The sequence below is a fragment of the Ursus arctos genome, unplaced genomic scaffold (assembly GCF_023065955.2).
Source record: "Ursus arctos isolate Adak ecotype North America unplaced genomic scaffold, UrsArc2.0 scaffold_25, whole genome shotgun sequence".
Taxonomy (NCBI): Eukaryota; Metazoa; Chordata; class Mammalia; order Carnivora; family Ursidae; genus Ursus; species Ursus arctos.
In genome coordinates this window covers 25,629,253-25,649,950 of record NW_026622930.1, presented here as the reverse complement: position 1 = coordinate 25,649,950, position 20,698 = coordinate 25,629,253, and the positions used below count along the sequence as shown (strand labels likewise).

General features: G+C 45.0%; 1 long non-coding RNA gene across 5 annotated transcripts in view; it reads right to left on the bottom strand.

Annotated features, from left to right (window-relative positions):
* The window catches only part of LOC123002154 (uncharacterized), a 30,383-nt gene that overhangs the window by 6,242 nt on the left and 3,443 nt on the right, over positions 1 to 20,698 (bottom strand). For 3 of the 5 annotated variants that reach the window (XR_006411734.2, XR_006411733.3, XR_008961470.1), the window contains exon 2: positions 3,835 to 4,263. This is a non-coding gene — a long non-coding RNA (uncharacterized LOC123002154). Of the gene's footprint in view, positions 1 to 78; positions 4,264 to 20,698 lie in introns of those variants that run through there. The other 2 variants (XR_006411735.3, XR_008961471.1) reach the window with 2 other exon arrangements.

The following is a 20,698-nucleotide window of genomic DNA, read 5'->3' as shown; positions in this document are numbered from 1 at the left end:
TCTTCCTTCAGTCGGTTCCAGTACACGTACCCTGCGGGGCCTGAACTTAGGAAACAAACCACCGCCATCACAATGAAATGATGCATCACATTTATTTGTTGATAATTTATATCCTATCCGCTCCCCAGAAGCTTCGCGGTAGCTTACATAAGGAATACAATAAGAGAAAGAAACTTGAATCATACAGAAAAACCAGTCCAGGTGATATTAGGTCACTGAAAATCAGGTGACTCTGGAAATAACAAGATAAGGGTTTTTTGCTTATAAGCTGAATCTTTATTTTGGGACAGTATTTACTATTTTTTACATGGGTCTTTTTCTGTCTTCCCCGCCTCACTGTCCCTGGGCATCTGGCCTGTAGCTGCGGTTGGGATAGAGGAGGGACTGTGATTAACTCATGGCCCTTCTTCTTGGGGTTCCAAGACCCTTTTCAGCTCCAACCGCTCCGGCTCATCCCCGCTGCTCTTCCTGTGCTGTAAGTCCCCCCTTCCACAGCCTGATGTTAAGAAGAAGCTAGTTTTAGGGTACCCGCTCAGTGGGTTAAGTGTAAGGGTCCTGGGATGAAGCACCCATCAGGCTCCCTGCTCAGTGGGGAGCCTGCTTCTCCCTCTCCCTCTGGCCTTCCCCCACCAACCCATGCTCGTGCTCACTCTCTCTCTCAAATAGATAAATAAAATCTTTAAAAACAAAGAAAAAGAAGGTAATATCCATGAACAAAAACCACAGCCCTGGTAGAACTGCCCTTACATGAAAAACCCAAGTTAACAAGACAGAGGGGTTGGTCCAGCATGGTGATGGGGCAAGAATCCTGGCCTGGCGCCTCTGGCTGCTGGCCTTGACAAGTCACTTTATGGTTCCCAGCCTCCTTCAGCTTATCTATGAAATGGGATCATTGAAAGCAGATACCCTGGGTGGGTATGAGAGTTCGATGACACAAAATGTCCTCAGAGGGACAATGTGTTACATCAGACACCTGAACAAGGGCAAGTGTATCAGGCTACTGCTCGCAGTACCAACTGGGACTGGGGGACCCGGATCCCGGGGGAGGGTGGGGGAGGGGTATGGACTTTGGGGTCACATGGCTCAGGGCTCTTCTTGGAGGGAAGGTCAGGGTATGTCTCATGATACCACAGGGAAAGCTGAGTTTTTGGGAGAGGGGGACCACAGTTTCCCCACTGCCTTCTCCCTTCAGAAGGCATATGGATTACAGGGACCTTGCAGGTAGCTTCTGGGATGGGGGCGGGGGGAGCTGGGAGCTTATCTGTGGGCCCAGGATTCTGGGCACAGGAGGCAGCCGCGAGGAATCCAAGGCAGGAGGGAGAGTCTGTAGGCCTGTAGGCCAAGGAGCACTAGGACCTCAGCAAGATTTGTATTCCAGAATCTTCTCTGGCCCACATAGGCCAATTCTGTGCTGATTCATAAAAGGGAAGGGAAACCCACCCCCTAGGTTCCAGGTTCCAAGGGAACAAATTTGCAGTAAGTTTAAAAAAAGAACAAAAGCCAAGCTGAGCTGGAGAAGGGGTTTCCCCTAAACTGTCCCTCCACACAGCAATCAACAAAGATGCTGAGAAAGTGCGGGAAGGTGGCCTGGGGGGAACGGGCAGCTGGGGCCTACATGGCCAGGCTGACAGTCCACGGCCCCTTCCTGCAGGGACCCAGGCTTCCCTACCGTCACCCCTGAGACGGCTGACATTGACTTCTCTGTCCCCAGTATGGCGCGCCCCTGCACGAAAACAACAGAGATGTTGGCCAAGGAGAAAAAAGTCCCCGTGACCTTATCATCCCATCAAATCAACGGTTTTCATTTTTCTGGGCTTCCTCCATCCCAGGCTTTGTGTTTGATCACGGCTCTACTGCACTTACGATCTTAACTTTCTTTTTCTTCCTTCAACATTGTGTGATGTTGGGCAAGGTCCAGTTTTCCTCGTCTGTGCCACAGGGTTCTCAGAGTCCCCACAACACAGACGGGTGTGAGCCTGGAATGAGATCCCGGCTGCAAAGTGCACGGCACATCGTAGGTGCTCAGCAAACGGTAGCTGCAATTATTATTTCTGGAAGCATCTCTTTTGTTTTCATTGTACGAATACTAATACAAGTACTTCTGCACTATTAGAATTTTTCAACTTTTTATGTGTATCGATGTGATAAAGAAAATTGGAACTACTTATTTTAAAAGAAGTCTGGTCACTGTGAAATATCTTTCATGATTAGCCTTTAAAGATTGACACGTACCCACTCTTCTGCACCTGGGGACCCAGTGCGCACTCATGCTCATTCGGACCTGGGAAGATTTTCCTGGGGGTGGTGAGGGGAGCCTCACTACAGGTGAGGCCTTTTTAGCCCGAGTGGACGAGTGGACGGTAGCAGGGCATGCTGACGTTGCCTTTCCTCGAATGGAGACTCTACCACCCCCTCTCCCTGTTCCTGTGATAATCTGGGAATGACGCTTAAAGGCTCCTGGGAGTCTCTGCGCAGCTGCCCACTCACAATGCGCTCTTGGAGAAGTGATCTTTGGTCGTTGGTGCAGGGAAGTCCAAGTGCTGGCCCTCTCGATCACTCTGCGGAGAAGGGACAGTGTTGGGAAAGTGCTACTGGGTGCATCTCAGCGTAGGTGAGAGGCCGAGTTGGAACATGGGCTGCTGGAGGCTCTTTCTGGTTTCAAGTGGGGCTTTGGTGAGCCAGAGTCTCACCAGGAGTTCGCGTTGTATTTCCCGGCTATCTAGGCGACTGCATATCCAGGAGGCTGATGAGAAAAAGGAAACCACATGTAGATACAGAATTCAAGGCTCAAGATGGTCAACCCAGACAAAGCCCGTCTCCTCTCTCGGACTCGGTTTTCTCATCCGTGCCACGGAGCCTGCAAAACTGACCAGTCGTGGAGTTAAATCAGTCTTGGCTCTGGGAAGAGAACTGGGAGGTCACCGGACATGTGCTCTCGGGACTGGTCCCACGTCGTAACAGCTCTTCACCCCCCCCCCCCGACTCTACATCGGAGGCCCTCTGAGGGGCGGGCAGTTTGGTCCAGGGCTTCATCAGTTCAGCTCACCGGACGGACGTTCTGGGCCTGGCCGCGCTGGGCAGCATCGTGAGCGCTGCAATGACCTTGACGGGGCCCCGCCCTTGGGGCCACACAGTCAACTCCAGAGGAGAGACAGGATGCTGCCTGTGGTCATATTTGTGATGGCAGTGGCTGCCGTCCCCCGAGTGCACCAAATGCAAAAATCTCACAGAACCCTCCAAACGGCTGCATGATGCCTACACTGGAAATATCCTTGTTTCAGGTGAGGAAGACGAAGGTGCTGAAGCGTGAACTCATTTGCCCCATGTCACCGAGCTGGCAGGTGGCACAGCTATGATTCCACTCAGTCGTCTGACTCTAGATCCTACCCCGCAACCCCTCCCCCCTTTTTTTGGAAGGTGGGGTTATAATAAAACTTTCTTGATTTCATTTAACACAATTTCAAGCTAAGTCTGTGCAGCGATGGACATAAGAGATAGCTCAAATCTCAGGGTAGCAGGGTTTCCTCTCATGCTACCCCTCTGAGTAGACTTTCAAGGCTCCTACGGTCTGCTGACATGTGACATTTGACACCTTGAGATTTTATCTAGGGGCACAGAAAGCAGAGGCATCATCAGTATTCACCGACCCAGGTGCTGAGGCTGTCTTGCTGCTGTATTAGAGTCATTGCCCTGGCCCAGGGCCTTAGTGATCGCTTTCTTTCTTTGTCTCTAATTTCAGCACCATTTTCTTCTTTGTTACCTGCCCCCATTTCCCTGTTCGCCCATTTCTTCTCCTCCTTTTCCTCCCACCCCTTCCCCTTCTCCTTCACTTACCTCTTCCCCTCCTCCTCCTCTTTCTCTTCTTGTATGAAGTATCAAGACATTGGAAAATAGTTAGGGCCTCTGTTCTCATCTTTCTTCATACATTAAAGTAATGGAAGTTGGCGGATTTCCAGTCCCACAACAGTCCAAACAGACGTGTGATATCATTGATGGGATTTATTTAACATTATAATTCCCAGTTTGGCAACCGTCCTGGTACCAGCAACAGAGGCTGAGGGCTTACATTTTCCAGAGCTGTAGGGCCTTGCGTCATAATGGCAGTTGAGGTCCAGGCGTAGCTACGACAACACTGATGTCACTTGCGTCATCCAGAGCTGATACGCTCCCGGGGGTGGGAAAGCCCTGGAGGTGGGAGGCCTTCTCCTTTTGCAAAGCCGGTGATGCCACAGGAAACAGCCAGTCAGTCCATTCTAGATCATTCTGCAATAAGAAGAGACCTCAGAGCATGAACAAGTTGCAGCCTCAGAGCCCATGCTCTTAACCAAAGTACATATTACATTTTTCAGCTTGAAACAATTCACAATGAGACAATGGGAAAAACAACTGTGTCGCACAGACTTCTTATTTCACTCAAGCTTCCTCAGCGCATAGAGGACGGAACTGAGGTGGGACGAATGGCACCCTCAAGGTCACACAGCTAGTTGGTGGCAGGCAGAGGCAGAACCAGGTCCCTGGTGACTGATTCTAAGCTCTTGGCTCTCTTTGCCACACCACATAACCCAAGCAGGTGTGGTGAAGGAAGGCCTCCCCGAGGAGGAGGAATGTGACTGGGGCCTGAAGGGACGGAAGTGTTGTGGGTGGCCTTGGAAGGGGGGCCAGGCTTCCTGATGCCCGTTTAGGCTCCTTTGTGATTTTCCTAACTGAACCGTTAACTCCTCAATGGTAGACATTTGTCTTCTCCACTTTCTGCCTCATTTCAGAGTTCCTGGTATGGGGCTTGCACAAAGGGACAGTTGGAGAACTGGGATTCCTAGTTGGGGATCCTCTCAGATCTGACTCCTTGTTTTACGATATTTGCTGATGCACTCGGCACTGAACAGAACTCGGCCTATTTCCTTTCTGCTTCCTTCTTTACTTCCCATGGTTGATACTTTTGAGAGCACATGCCTAGCCACAATCTCTGAGAACGATCTAGCTGCCGGCAGCCATGTTGGTAAGACCAATCCCAGACCCGCCATGAGTGGCTGAGTGGCCCAGGACTGGGCTCCTGACTCAGACTGGACCCATGAGAACCTCTGTCTCAATTTGGAACTGTGACTTGAGGGGCTCCTCAGCCTTCTCTGACGACCTGAACTGAGGTGGGGTTCATTCAGGTACAGGGAACCATCCATCTTCAGGCATATGGAGGAGGCCAGGGCAGAAAAGGTGGGAGGCGGAGCAGATGCGGAGGGGGCAGTAGCAAGACCCCACATAGAAACCCTGAGAAGTCAACTGTCCTGTGCCTGGGGAGGCCCCTGCCCAGAGGAGGCCTTCACCCCTTTTGGAGCCACCTCCTCCAGTCACACGAGGACAGTCTGTTGCCTGGAACCCTTACCATAGTCTGATGTTATCGAGTTTCTGCAGAAGGAGCTCACTCAGCCAGGTCTCTGACAGAGCCACTAGGGGAAGTCCTTGGTTATGCTTTGTGCTGGAGGAACCACAGTCCGGAAACAGGGCATGTTGTTGAAGGGGAACTTTCTGCTCTTTCTTAAAGGGAGACCCTAGGCCTGGTCATGGCAATTAGACCCAGACTCCAGAAGGAATGGGACTTCAGAGAAGATGTTTATCCATTTTTTATTTTTTATTTGTTTGCAAAGATTTTTAGTCAGTGGTCTTCACGGCGGCATGGATGGGAGAGCAGAGACCCCAGTGGTCACTTCAGCCATTGTGCTAGGTACTGGAGAACAGAGATGAAGTAAGACCTTCCTGCCTCCCAATTAGTGAGCGAGACGAACATGGGGATACAGTGTCACAGCCATGAGATGGAAAGTCCACGATAGAGCAATGCCCAAGCAAGGGTGGTCCCTGAAGAACATCCAGCCTGGTGGGTCAGAGCGGGGATGATTTCTGTTTCTTAGCGGGGATGACAACTGAGTGGAAGCCGAAGGAGTAGACAGGCCTTGGCCAGGCCAGAAGGGCTGTATGGAGAAACCCAATGGTGGCTTCTGAGAAGGACGAGTGGCCAAAGCTGTTGGAGCTGTCTTCCAGACAGAAGAGTGACCTGCAGAGCTGAGTCTCCAAACCACTTTGTCGCTCCTTCTGTTCAATTTTTCTGAGCGTGCAAAAAATGTCTATGTATATTTATAACGTAGATATATAACACGTGTGTACGAAGCAGTGTGTGTATATTTATAGAATAGATATTGGTTCTTATACTAATGTGTTAAATATGATCATAGCTTCTTCATTTCCTTCTTACTTTTTTTTTTTTAAATAAAAACGCACACAGAAATTCTCAAATATTCTCCCCACCCCCCAGTGCCTGCGGAGAACTGTTCTGCAGATGTGATCGGGAGACTTGCCGAGTCTGGGCCACCATCTCGTCCTCAGAGTCAGCCAGATGTGCTACCATGGCCTGAGTCACAGCCGCAGCTGATAGTCCCTGTGCTGGGTGATTCAGATCAAGAGACCTCAGGAGCAACAGCCTAGACTTCTAGAAACCCCTGTGCCTGGTGATTCCCAGTCTGAATTCCTGGATGTGCATACCCCGTGACAGGGCTTTTTTTCTTTTTCTGAGAAGGTAACTGAAATTTGGACCTTACGGCTCGAGGGCGGTCAACAGAAAAGTGTCGAATTCACCAAGGCTGATGTCTTCTTGTGACCTTCCCTTTTCTTTGCCTCTGGCCCGAAGAGTTAGGACTTTTCTGAGGCACTGGAGCCTCCTCTTGTCCTTGGGGCTGAGCTCCTCCCAGATGAAATGCCTAACGAGGGCTTGAGGGCTCGAAGAGGACAATCCCCAAGCTTTAAACAACCGCACAATGACACCAGCACAACCAACGTGGGTGGAATGGCGCACTGTGCTAAATTCTTTATAGCCCTTTTCTCCTCTAACTCCCGCAGCAACCGCATGGCGGTGGGGGGTGCTGCTACCAGGATCCCCACTCCCCAGACAGGAAATGAGCCTGGGAGAGCCTTACTCACTTAGTAGTCAGGTGAGTGCAGACCCCCGGATAGTCAGGATTCCCAACCCCAGGCCCCTACGGCTCTCCCCACATTGGGAAGCTCCAAGGACCGGACTTTGATCCCCAACTTCCGTCATGATGCCTTCGCAAGCTGCTCTCCCCTTAGGTTCTGCTCACCAAGCCAGGACTAAAACAAGTCTGGTGAAAAGAGAGTGGTCTGATGGCATTTACTCAGAACTGTAGGGCATAAAATGGGTACCTAAGTAAATATTTCAAATGGTAAAAAATTGTAAAAATTATTGCTTTGTGGAGGTATAATTGATATACAAAAATGTATGTAACGAATGTACACATTTGGATGAGTTTGCCCATATGCATATACCTGTGATATTAGCACTACCGTCAAGGTAATAAACACATCCGGCACCTCCAAAGGACTCCTTGTGTCCTTTTGCTGTGTGTGTGTGTGTGTGTGTGTGTGTGTGCGCGCGCGCGCTAAGAACAGTTAACGGGAGCTATAGCCTCTCAACAAGTTTTCTTTTTTTAAGATTTTATTTTTAAATAATCTCTACACCCAGTGGGGGGCTCGAACCCACAACCCCTGAGATCAAGAGTCGCACGCTCCACTGACTGAGCCAGCCGGGCACCGCTCAACAGGTTTTTAAGTGCACAACACCGTATCGTTAAGTACAGGCACTGCGTGGTACAGCATAGCTCTAGAATTTATTCATCTTGTACGACCGTTAACTTTATACCCACTGAACGACCAGCTCCTCTTTCCCCTCCTCCCACTCCCTGCCAACCACCATTCTCTTCTCTGCTTAAATAAATAAAATGTTCAACCTAAGATCCGTAACCAATGACCCTGGAGGGCGCCGTGTCAGCCTGGTCACCATCTGCTTCCCTGGCAGCGCCTTCCAACCAGGGAGGAGGTGGGAGAAGCCATAGGATGGGTTCGTCCGTTGGACGGAGGTAAGAGGAGAAACTTTGTCCACAAGATAACTAGAGTGGAGTTTTGTTGCTGTTGCTCTTGGTTTTAACTACTATAAAAATGACTCATGGACATGGTAATAACATTTCAAACAATTATAAAAAAGATAAAGAAAATGGGAAAGCCTTCCCATCTCCACACCTTTACTCCTAGACCTACTCTCTAAAGTCAGTGTTTACAGTCATATTTGGATTTTTGTGCCTCTGGTGGTTATATCCAGAATTCTGAAATATGTTTGTACTTCTCTTTCCAGCTTATCCCCTTTAGATATTATTTAAAGATTCCACCCCCCCACTCTGAATATTGAGCAATTTAATTTGGTTATATTTCACCTTATTTTCCCCACCTCCCAATTTTTTAAAAACGATTTTATCCATTCATTTGACAGAAAGAGAGAGAGAACAAACAACAGGAGAGGCAGGCAGAGGGAGAGGGAGAAGCAGGCTGTCCTCTGAGCAGGGAGCCCGACGAAGGACCCAGGGTCTTGGGATCATGACCTGATCATGACCTGAGCCAAAGGCAGACGCCCAACCCACTGAGCCACAAAGGCACCCCCCCACCCCCCCACCCCCCCCGCCTCCCGGTTTTTACTTGTATTTTAATTTTTGGTCTCTTAGTAGTCTTTATCACTTTAGACATTTTACTTAAACCTGTATTTCTTGGTCTGTCACCTTCTAGAGTCCTTTTCATAGTATCTCTTGCTCACACTATGTAAGTCATTTGCAAGTCATTTCAGTGGGATTTTCCTGTCAGGCACATGGGCTCAGTCCATCCTAAACCAGAGGTCTGATGTAGTTTTAAAAGTAATCTTCCTTCCCTGTGTGGCATTTAGTAAGAAGTTACATGGGCCTGGCCATTGGTCTTGTCACCTAGGTTTCTGAGGATGATTATTTTCCCCTGTGGGAGAGACTAGATTAAAGGAAAGTTGCAAGATCCCAGGGAACATGGGCAATATGGGAACGTGTTTATCAAAACATGGAGATTCTGTAAGTTAAGACAAGTCACACTCTGTTTGCTGAGGAACCAGAATGATGACAGAGTTTCGTGTGACATGAATTGGGAAACTTGACACATACATACCTGAGGCTTACAAAGAGGAGGTTGGCTGATCTTGTGAGTTCATCTACGTTATTGAGCTATACAAACCACCCACCCATCTATGTATTACCTTTGCTCCCACAATAGCCACCGTCTTAGAAATGAATGGAGATGTTCTAAAATTTCAGTCTCTTGTAGGTATGTACTAGTTGAAAGTCACTTTTATTATCACCACGGGATACGTGTTTAGTAGAGAAAATAGTGAGATAATCTTTGTTAACATTGTTAACAGATCGTGTACAGTCTCCTGATTAAATACATAACGTATGTTCTTAAGAAAAATAGGAACATGCCAAAGGTAATGTTTTGTTTTTTTTTTTTAAGATTTTATTTATTTGACAGAGATAGAGACAGCCAGCGAGAGAGGGAACACAAGCAGGGGGAGTGGGAGAGGAAGAAGCAGGCTCATAGCGGAGGAGCCTGATGTGGGGCTCGATCCCAGAACGCTGGGACCATGCCCTGAGCCAAAGGCAGACGCTTAACCGATGTGCCACCCAGGCGCCCCCAAAGGTAATGTTTTTTAACCCACTTTTTATTTTAATATGTTGAACATCTTTGTATGTCATTAATTTTTTTATTAAATATTCTTTTGTAACATTATTTGTCATGGGACACAGCTTTCTATCGTTCTATCGGATCTTTTTCTCTCTCCGTCAGTTTCCTTTTATGTGTTAAACTGGATTTTTGCCTATCAGCTAAAGAATGCACATTTCCAACATTTTTTTTTTTCAGTCGTCTAGAAATACATCAGAGCCTCTGGTCTCCAATGTCCTCTCCTTCCATGATCAGTTTTGCTCTAGTCAGCTCCTTACTGTACTTCTTTGCTGTCATTTCAATAGGGATTGGGGAAGAGGGGGATATTAGGTGGTTCTCCCAGCCAGCCAGCAGTTCAATCTCAGCAGCCTTGCCTCTTTGTAAGTCTTTTTGTTCAGTTATTCACTATTCTATTGCATGTTGCTATGATGGTTAATTTTATGTATCAACTTGATTAGGCCATAGATATATCAACTTGGGGCCCAGATATTTGGTCAAACGTTTTTCTCAGTGTTTTTATAAGGGTGTTTCTGGATGAGTTTAACATTTAAATTGATAGACTTAATAAAGCATATTGCCCTCCTGTCGAGAGTTTAGTTAAATTATTTCATGGTATTGGTGCCTTGGCATCCATTTTGTTTGGCCAAGTGGCCTGTAGGGATTTAAAGCCAACACTAGCCCCTCATGCAAGCACATGCCCTAGATGACAGCCCATAGAGTCACAAGTAAATGTAAGATCCTGATGTGACTCCCCCAACAGTGCTGTGATCAACAGTCCCCCTTACCTCCCAGGGTCTTTCCCATGTGCACCACTTAGATAAGACCCCCATGGGTCTTACCAAAACCCTGCCCTTCTTGGTTTTATTGACCAAGCTGCCTTCTTCCTGGGAACTCCAAAGCACTTTACCCATAGACTCTAATAAAGGTCTATGCCACAGGCCCTATCACTCTCTCTGCTTATACCCTTGACCTCCCAATGTGACTCCTCGAGGTGTATTATGTATTTCCTCCAAGACTTGTGAATAATAAATGTTTCCATCTCAATTTCTCTTGTGGCCTTTTGTTGAACCAGGACTCCCCATTCCATACCCTGAGCTTCAGTTAACGAAAGTTAGTTTTACAAAGTCCTAACACTTCCTTAATGTGGTGGGCTTCATCTAATCAGCTGGAGGCCTGAATAAAACAAAAAGGCCAACAGTCTCCCAATTAGGAGGGAATTCCTCCTACCCACAAGCTAGCACATTGTTTTTTACTGCCTTCAGACTCAAATTGAAATATCGATTCTTCCTGGGTCTCAAGCCGACTGGTCTTTGGACTAGAATGACACCATTGGCTCTCCTGTTTCTCAGGCCTTCCAACTGGGATTGGATCTACACATCAGCTCTCCTGGGTCTCCAGCTTGCTGACTGCAGATCTTGGAAATTGTTGAGCCAATTCCTTATAATAAATTTCCTTCTTTTTCTCCCTCTCTCACTACACACACATTCTCCCTCCACACACACCTGTTGGTTCTGTTTCTCTGGAGACTCCCAACTACCACATACTACAAACCTACAAGAGACATTGCCTTTTTCCTTAAAAAGCTGTTAAAAAATAAAGGGGAATTTAATACATTTCCAGATGAACAAAAACAGAAAATTTATTACTAGCAGAACTACCCCACAAGAAATAATAAAGCGAGTTCTTCAGGTTGAAATGAAAGAATGCTAGACAGCAACTTGAATCCGTATGAAGAAATAAAGAGCACTGGCAATGATAACTATAGTGAATAAAACACAATATAAATGTGTAGCTTGTTTATAACACTTTGGTCTCCAATCTTATTTAAAGGATAACTGCATGAAGCAATAATTATAAATCTGTGTTGACAGGCATAGAATGTATAAAGTAGTAATTTGTATAACAATGTTAGCATAAAGTGGGGAGGAATGGAGTTTATAGGAGAATTTTTATTTATATATTATTACAGTTAGGCTTGTATTAACCCAAACTAGATTGCTATAAGATGTTAATTGTAATCTCCAAGGAAGCCACTAAGAAAACAACTCAAAAGGTATTGTAAAAAGAAAATAAGGAAATTAAAATTTCACACTAGAAAATATCTACTTAACACAAAAGCAGAAAGCGATGAAGGAGAGGCACAAAAAAAGACATAAGGCACATAGAAAACAAGTAGCAAAATGGCAGACATAAATCCTACCTTAACGGCAATTACATTAAATTTGAATGCATTAAACACTCCAATCAAAAGGCGGCAACTGGCAAAATGGATTTCAAACATACAGAATCAACCACATGTTATCTGTAAGAAACACACTAGATTCAGAGACAAAAATAGGGTGAACATAATAGAATCAGAAAACATACATTATACAAACAGTAGCCGAAAGAAAGATGGATAGCTACACTAATATCAGACAAAATAGACTTTTAGATAACTATCACTACTGTGGCAAAGGACATTTTATGATAATAAAAGAGTCAATCCATCAAGAAGACATAATTACAAACATATACGCATCTAACAACAAAGTCCTTAAAATACAGAAAGCAGGGGTGCCTGGGTGGCTCAGTCAGTGGGTTGAGCATCTGACTCTTGATCTTGTTGTTTTGCTTCCTTTTTTTAAAAAAAATATTTATTTATTTGAGAGAGAGAAAGAAAGAGAATGGAGGGTGCAGAGGGAGAGGGAGAGAGAGAATCTGAAGCAGACTCCCTGCTGAACAGGGCTTGATCTCATGACTCTGAGATCATGACCTGAGCTGAAATCAATAGTTGGATGCTCAACCAACCGAGTCACCCAGGAAGCCCCCAAATAGACCATTGGTTGAGCTATAAAACAAGTCTCAGTAGAGTTATAAAGATAGAAATCCTACAGTGTGTTCTCCAACCACAATGGAATGAAATTAGAAATCAGTAACAGAAAAAAATTGGGAAATTCACAAATATGTAGATACTAAATAATAGACTCCTGAATTACCAATGTATCAAAGAAGAAGTCAGAAGGGAAATTAGAAAATACTTCCAGATGAATGAAAACAAAAACATAACAACCCAAAACTTATAAGAGGCAGCTAAAGCCATAGTTAGAGGGAAATTTATAGCTGTACATACCTATATTAGAAAAGAAGAAAGATCTCGAATCAGTAACCTAAACCTCCACCTTAAGAAACTAGAAAAAGAAGGGGAAACTAACCTGAAGGAAGCAGAATGAAGGGAATAAAAGTAATTAAAGCAGATGTAAATGAAATAGAGAATAGAAAAAAATAGAAAAACTCAATGAAACCGAAACTTGTCCTTTGAAAAGATCAACATAGTTGAAAAACCTTTAGCTTAACTGAGAAAAAAAAATTACTCAAATTACTAAAATCAAGAATGAGAAAGGGATATACTTTTGCTCTTACAGAAATAAAAAGGATTAGGATTATAAGAGAACACCATGAACAATTGTATGCAAACACATTGGATAACTTAGATAAAATGGGAAAATTCCTAGAAAGATACAAACTACTGAAACTGAGTCAAGCAGAAATAGAAAATCTAAATAGACTGCAAACAAATAAAGGAACTGAATTAGTGGTCAAACACTTGCCACAAAGAAAAGCCTAGGGCCAAATGGCTTCACTGGAGAATTCTACCAAATGTTGAAAGAATAATTAACAAAAATTAGAAAAAGGAGAAAATTAGAAGAGGAGAGAATACTTCTCAACTCATTCTAGGAAGCTAGTAATACCCTGATATCTAAGCTAGAGAAATAAATCCTAAGAAAAGAATACCACAGACCACTATTTCATAGGAATCCAGATGCAAAAATCCTCAACAAAATACTAGCAAATTGAATCTGACAACATATAAAAAGGATTGTATACCATAACCAGGTGGAATTTATCTCAGAAATGGAAAATTGTTTCAACATATAAAAAGTAATCAGTGTAATATACCGTATTAATAGAATAAAGAACAAACACCACATAACCGTTCCAATAGATAGAGAAAAAATCTGACAAATCCAACAGCTTTTTATGACAACTTCAACAAACCTGAAGTAGAAGAGAACTTCCCCAACATAATAAAAAACGTCCGTGAAAAATCCATAGCTAACATCATGCTTCATAGTGAAAATCCGACTGAAAGTTTTCCCACGAAGATCAGAAACAAAAAAAGGATATCCACTCTCTCTCAGCACTTGTAGTCAACATTGTACGGGCATTTTTATCCGGGGAAATTAGGCAAGGAAAAGAAATAAAAAAACATCCAGATTGGAAAGAAAAAAGTAGAAGCATCTCTATCTACAGGTGACATGACTTTTTATAAAGGAATCCTAAGGAATAAGGAATACGTACATGCGCACAGTTGTTAAGGCTGATGAAGAAGCTCAACAAGGCTGCAGAATACGAGATCGATATAAACAAATCAATTACATCGCTATAGACTAAACAAATCAATTACATCGCTATAGACTAGCGATGAACGGTCCAAAACGAAACGGAGAAAACAATTCTATTTGTAGCAGCATCGAAAAGAACAAAATACTTAGAACTAAAGTCAACCAAAAAAGTGTAAACCTTATACACTAAAAACTATAACACATCACTGAAAGAAATGAAAGAAGACCCAGGCAAGTGGAAAGACATGCCATGTGGACGGACTGCAGGACTTAATGTTGTTAAGAGGGCAATACTTTCCAAACTGATCTCCAGACCAGATGCAATCCATATCACTTTTCAGCTTCACTTTTTGCAGATATTGACAAGCTGGTCCTAAAATTTATATGGTATTACAAGAGTTCCAGAATGGCCTAAAAAATCTTAAACAAAAGAATAAAGTTGGAGACTCACATTTCTCAATTTCAAAACGTAATACAAGCCAGGGTGGTAGTGGCATAAAGATAGACATATAAATCAATAGAAAATATTTTAGAGTCCAGAAACAAACCCTTATGTTTACGGTTAATTGATTTTTGACAAAGGTGCCAAAACCATTCAATGAAGAAAGAACAGTCTTCAAAAAATGGTGCTAGAATAATTGGGTATTCACATGCAAAAGAATGTTTGGATCCCTATCATATGCCATACCAAAATTAACTCAAAATGGATCAAACACCTAAATGTAAGATTTAGGGGCGCCTGGGTGGCACAGCGGTTAAGCGTCTGCCTTCGGCTCAGGGCGTGATCCCGGCGTTACGGGATCAAGCCCCACATCAGGCTCTTCCGCTATGAGCCTGCTTCTTTCTCTCCCACTCCCCCTGCTTCTGTTCCCTCTCTCGCTGGCTGTCTCTGTCTCTGTCGAATAAATAAATAAAATCTTAAAAAAAAAATAAAAAAATAAATGTAAGATTTAAGACTATAGAACTCTGAGAAGAAAATGTAGATGTACATCTTTGTGACTTTGGGTTTAGCAATAGTTTCTTAGATATGACACCAAAAGCACAAGCAACCAAAGGAAAAAATATATGTGTAACATGGACTTCATTATAACTAAAAATGTTTGTGTTTGAAAGAATACTATCAAGAAAGTGAAAGACATTATTTCAACAAGAAAAGTAAGTCATCAAGCTCAGGTTTGACTAATTTCAGCAAGAGCATAACAGTAGTTATAATTCAACTTGGAAGAAGAGTTCACTTCATCTCCCTACAGATTTGTGATTAAAATCACTCATTCCAAATTATTCCAAACTCTTGTCCCAACTATCATAGAATGATTACATTGTGTTCAACAATCCCCAGAACCTCACTAAAAAGCCAGTGTAGAATATAGTATATCAGTTAGGTAAACTCCTCTATACCCAAAATTTGTAACACAATATAGCATAATTGTTTTAAAAAAAAAGGAAAGTAGGTCCGGGCACCTGGGTGGCTCAGTTGGTTAAGCTGTCTGCCTGAGGCTCAGGTCTTGATCCTGGGGTCCTGGGATCAAGCCCCGTGTGGGGCTCCCTGTTCAGTGGGGAGCCTGCTTCTCCTCTCTCCCCCCTCCTTGCTCGTGCTTTCTCACACACTCTCTCTCTCAAATAAATAAATAAAATCTTAAAAAAAATAAAGTAGTGGTGCCTGGGTGGTTCAGTCGGTTGAGTGTCAGCTTGATTTCAGCTCAGGTCATGATCTTGGGGTCGTGAGATGGAGCCCCACATCAGTGGGGAGTCTGCTTGAGATTCTCTCTTTCCCTCTTCCTCTGTCCCTCCCACCGCTCATGCTTTCTCTCACTCTCTCTCAAATAAATCAATAAATCTTAAAAAAATAAAAAACGAAGGTAAAAGGCAACCCACAGAAAATATTTGTAAATAGTATATCTAACAAAGATCTCGTATCCAGAATATACAAAGAACTCTCACAACACAACAATTAAAAAGGTTATTTTTTACATAGGCAAAGGATTAGAATCGACATTTCTCCAAAGAAGATAAATAAATGGCCAATAAGCATATGAAAAGTCTTCAACGTTATTAGTCAGAGGCAAATGCAAGTCAAAACCACTCCACACCCAGTAGGATAACTGTAATCAAAAAGATGGGTAACAACTGTTGATGAAGACGGGGAGAACTAGAAATCTTCATAGACGGGTGGGGAATGTAAAACGGGGCAACTGCTGTGGAAACCCATCTAGTAGTTTCTCAAAAGCTAAACACAGAGGGACATATGACCCAAAAATGACATTCCTACCTGTATGTCCAAGAGAATTGAAAATATAGGTCCGTGCAAAAACGTGTACACGGATGTTTGTAGAAGCATGATTCATAATAGCCAAAATGTAGACACAACCCGTATGTACATCAATTGGTAAATGGACAAACAAAATATAGCATGTCTACACAATTGAATATTGTTGGGCCATTGAAAGGAATGAAGTTCTGACACATGCTACTACATACAAAACGTTGTGTCAAGTGTAAGAAGCCAGTCACGAAAGGCCACTTATTGTATAATTCCATGTATATGAAATGTTCGGGGGCTGGAGGGAGAAGGGAATAGAGAGTAACTGGTAGGAGGTACAGAGTTTCTTTTGGGGACGATTAAAACGTTCTGAAATTAGATTGTGATGGTAGTTGCACAGCTCTGTGAATAAACTAAAAACCACCAGATTGTGCATTTTCAAAGGGTAAATTTCATGGTAGGTGAATTATATCTCAATTAAAAAGTATGCTAAGGAATATGAGCAAGTAGAGTGTATCCTAGGAATGCAAGGTTCATTCAAGAAGCAGGGGCGCCTGGGTGGCTCAGTCGTTAAGCGTCTGCCTTCGGCTCAGGGCGTGATCCCGGCGTTCCGGGATCGAGCCCCACATCGGGCTCCTCCGCTGGGAGCCTGCTTCTTCCTCTCCTACTCCCCCTGCCTGTGTTCCCTCTTTCGCTGTCTCTCTCTCTCTGTCAAATAAATAAATAAAATCTTAAAAAAAAAAAAAAAAACCAAAACATTCAAGAAGCAATCAATGTGGGGCACCTGGGTGGCTCAGTCAGTTAAGCATCCAGCTCTTGATTTCGGCTCAGGTCATGATCTCGGGGTCATGACGTGGAGCCCTACGTGGGGCTCAGAGCTCAGTGGGAAGTCCGCTTGAAGATTTCTCTCCCTCTCCCTCTGCCGCTCCCTTGCTCACGCGTGCGCGTTCTCTCTCTCTCTCAAATAAATAAATAAATGTAAAATAAGAGAGAGAGAGGCTCAATCAACGTAATTCATCCCAATAATGGAATAAAGCAGGGAAACCATGAAACTGTATCAATAGATTCAGAAAAGGCATTTGACAAAATGCAACACATGTTCAAGATGAAGGCTATCAGCAATCTCGAAATAGAAGGGAATTTCCTCAAACTGATAAAACAGAACCTATAAAAATAAACCTATAACTCACATTAGATTTAATGATAGAAGACTGAGTGCTTATCTCTTCAGATTGGAAGGCGAGGATGTTTACTCTCAACCCGTTTACTCCACAGTGCACGGTACAAAAGAGAAATGAAATACAGCAAGGAGAAAAGTCAGGGGTGTTGGAAGGGAAAGAGTAACACCGTCTTCACTCTCAGACAATGGAAGCATCTGAGAAAATCCTGAGGAATCCACATAAAAGCTACTCGAGCTCATAAATGACCATAGCAATGTTGCAGGTATTTTCTTCTAGGTGTTCACCCAAGAGAAATGAAAGCGTATGTCCCCAAAAGACTCACACATGAAGATGCAGAGCCACTTTATTTATAATCGTCAAAACCTGAAGACGGTGCAAATGTCTGCTGATAGGTGAATAGCTAACAAGTTGCCCTTTGAGGAGGCCTCTTAGTTCCGGCCCTGCAGCTGCTGAACCTTTGCTGGAGAGGGTAGAGAGGCAGCAAATGGAAACAAAGGGTAAGCAATTCTCCCCTGGCCTGGAGATGTCCAGCTGAGGAGGAGAGAACGCCTGCTTGGGAGGTAGAGACGGGGGTTGTCCAGCAGGAGAGGAGTGAAGGTCACAGACAGGGCTGGGATGCCCGGGAAGCAGGAACAGAGAAAGGCTAGACTGGCACAGTAACCACGAGGAGGGTGACTTTGGGAAAAAATGTGTAAAGAGGATTTTCAGAACATTGGTACGTGATGTCACTCCCTCTTCTCAGTGTTTCTCTTAGATGAGACATGGGACCGGGACCGGCCCTGAAATACATAGGACCGCAGCAATGGCTATGAGCCCTGAATGCTTACGAGGCACAAGTACTGAACACTTTAAATAGGTCCCATGCTGTGAGGTGGGCACTGTCATCCCCGTTACATAAACTGACACACAGAGTTTTAAGTGCTCTGCCCAAGATCACGTTACTAAGAGGCAGAGCGAGAACATTCGATTTCATATTCAAACCTAAAGCTGATAAGTCATTTCCCTTTTTCTGTCCTTCTGCCCCGGCCACAGCTCCCTCCACACCCTCTCAGGGTTGGGTGGGTGAGGGGTTGAGGGAGAGGTGCCCCAAAGTGATTTGGTTCGGACCTCACATTCCCAGTGCACCTTATCTCCAAATGAGGTCAAATATCCTGTCAGAGACTCTCAGCCAGGCCTGAGAGAAGGGGGGATTCCTTCTCCCTGCCTGACAGTACCACCTCCAATGAGCCAGGAATTAATAATTGTATAAATCTCATAATTATCTCATTTCAGTGCAAGTACATTGCTTTTAAAATATACCACAATTTTTGTTGCCTCATTTTGATAAACCTTCATTTTTAATCCGGTGGAAAACTAAAAAATGGAGTGGCCTTTCTCCACCTCTGAGAGGCCTTGCTCCTCCCATCTGAAGGAAGCAAGGAAGAGGGGAATGTGCCAGAAGCAGCCATACTGATGCCCACTCTGGGAACTGTCAGCATGGCCACACACAGAGGCTTTGAGGGGATTTGTGAGGAACCTGCCAGGTCCAGATGGACCAGGAAAACGTTGCTGGGTGGTACTTGTTCTTTAACTCAGTGGTTCTCACCTGGGGCCATGTTGGCTCCCTCCCTAGACGGCATCCGGCTAGGTCTGGAAACATTTTTGAGTTTCACAAGTGTGGGGAGGGGGTGACTGGCATCTAGCGGGTAGAGACCGGAGAAGTTCCTAAACATCCTACAATATATAGAACAGTCCCCACAAGGAGTCATGTGCCCAAAATGTCAAAGCCCCACAGTTGAGAAACCCTGCTTTAACCCTTGGGGGCCTGCTGGGAGCAGGGCTGCCACGCCCTTCTAAGAAGCTTCTACAAGGTCTCATCTGGGCTTGAAGCCAGAGGGTTTTGGACTACAGGCCATGCCCTCGGGGAATTTCCCTTCCTTCACCTGGCCACCCCCTCTGGGCCCTTTGCTGGAGAGCTCTGCCCTCAGGTAAATGTTTTCCCTACATGTTTGGGAAACTTCAAGAAAAATCCCCTTTAGCCCTCTTGTAAGCAGTGAAGAGGTACTGTATAGTGCAAAAAAAAAAAAAAAAAAAATTAAGACAGCCAGGGGATTTTTATTATTTAAGTTAAAAAAAATAAAAGCGGCAGTTGACCCTTCAGATTTCAAAGGTGGCACATCCTCCCGTTGGCCCTCAAAATGGCACTCAGATGGAACTGTGGGTGGGGAAGAGGGGGTTTAAGATTCATGAATTCATGTTCTAGACTGGGAGCTGGGAATTGTGACCTCAGGGGGGCAGCCTGCGGGGTGTGGGCAGCAGCTGACGGGAAAGGCCGCCCACTCCTCCCCCAGCCGCCAACCACCTCAGTGTGGGAACCTCGGGGAAAGTCTAGTCTTCACCAACTAGAGAGCGGGCTCCTAGGGAATGAATGCATCGGACAGCAGTTGAGTTCGCAAGTGAACTGCCTCTCAGTGGGAAAGGCATAGGGACTACAGTGCGGCTGGTGACCCCGTGGCTGACAACACCAAGCACCTGCCCGGACAGGGGAGGGCTGCCAACACTTCCTGACCCTCAGTACCCCGCAGGGCCCCAGTCTGATGCAGCATGCTTTGGTGGACTAGACTCCAGGGTGAACTTACGTGGGTCAAGTACCAGCTCAAAGCAGGGGATGTGAAGACATTTGGAGCCAGTTAACTTCAGGGCGCCAGAATCTGGTTGGTGTCCGTGTACCCCAGGCAGCCGAGAGAGTGAACAGAGAGACGAGAGAGCCGTGTCGGTGGCGTCTCTTCCTCCTCGGCCAGGAAGCCTACCTGGACTGAGAGGCCACAAACTGCCCCCTCCTGGAGAAATGTGCTTCAAGATCTCCCCTGCTCGAAAGGCTGCCTGTTAGAACCACCTCGGGGAGCTTTTTAAAAATACCCTTGCTCAGACCGCTTAGATCAGATTAGCTGAGGGTAGGTCCCAAGCGAGTATTTCCTTCCTTCTTTTTGGCCTTGGGAGATTTTGCACCTCCTTTTAGGGAGGGAAGCCTGACTTCTGAAATGACTCTCCTGAAGGAAAAGCACCCAGCTCTATAGGGAGCCCCCCACCCCCCATAGGGGACGCACACCATGGACACTCAGGAGGTTTCTGCCTGCTTGGTTCTCCTGTTGGTTTAGCCCATTTTCTTCATGACTTGGTCACGGCATCCTTGCTCTTGTAAGACACAAGTCAATTAGATCCCAACGTCTTGGGAATGAACTGAGCAGGCATTGGACTGAAGCTGAATTGAGCTGACCCTTGATTAACTTTGGGGTTAGGGGTCCTGACCCTCTACCCAGTTGCAA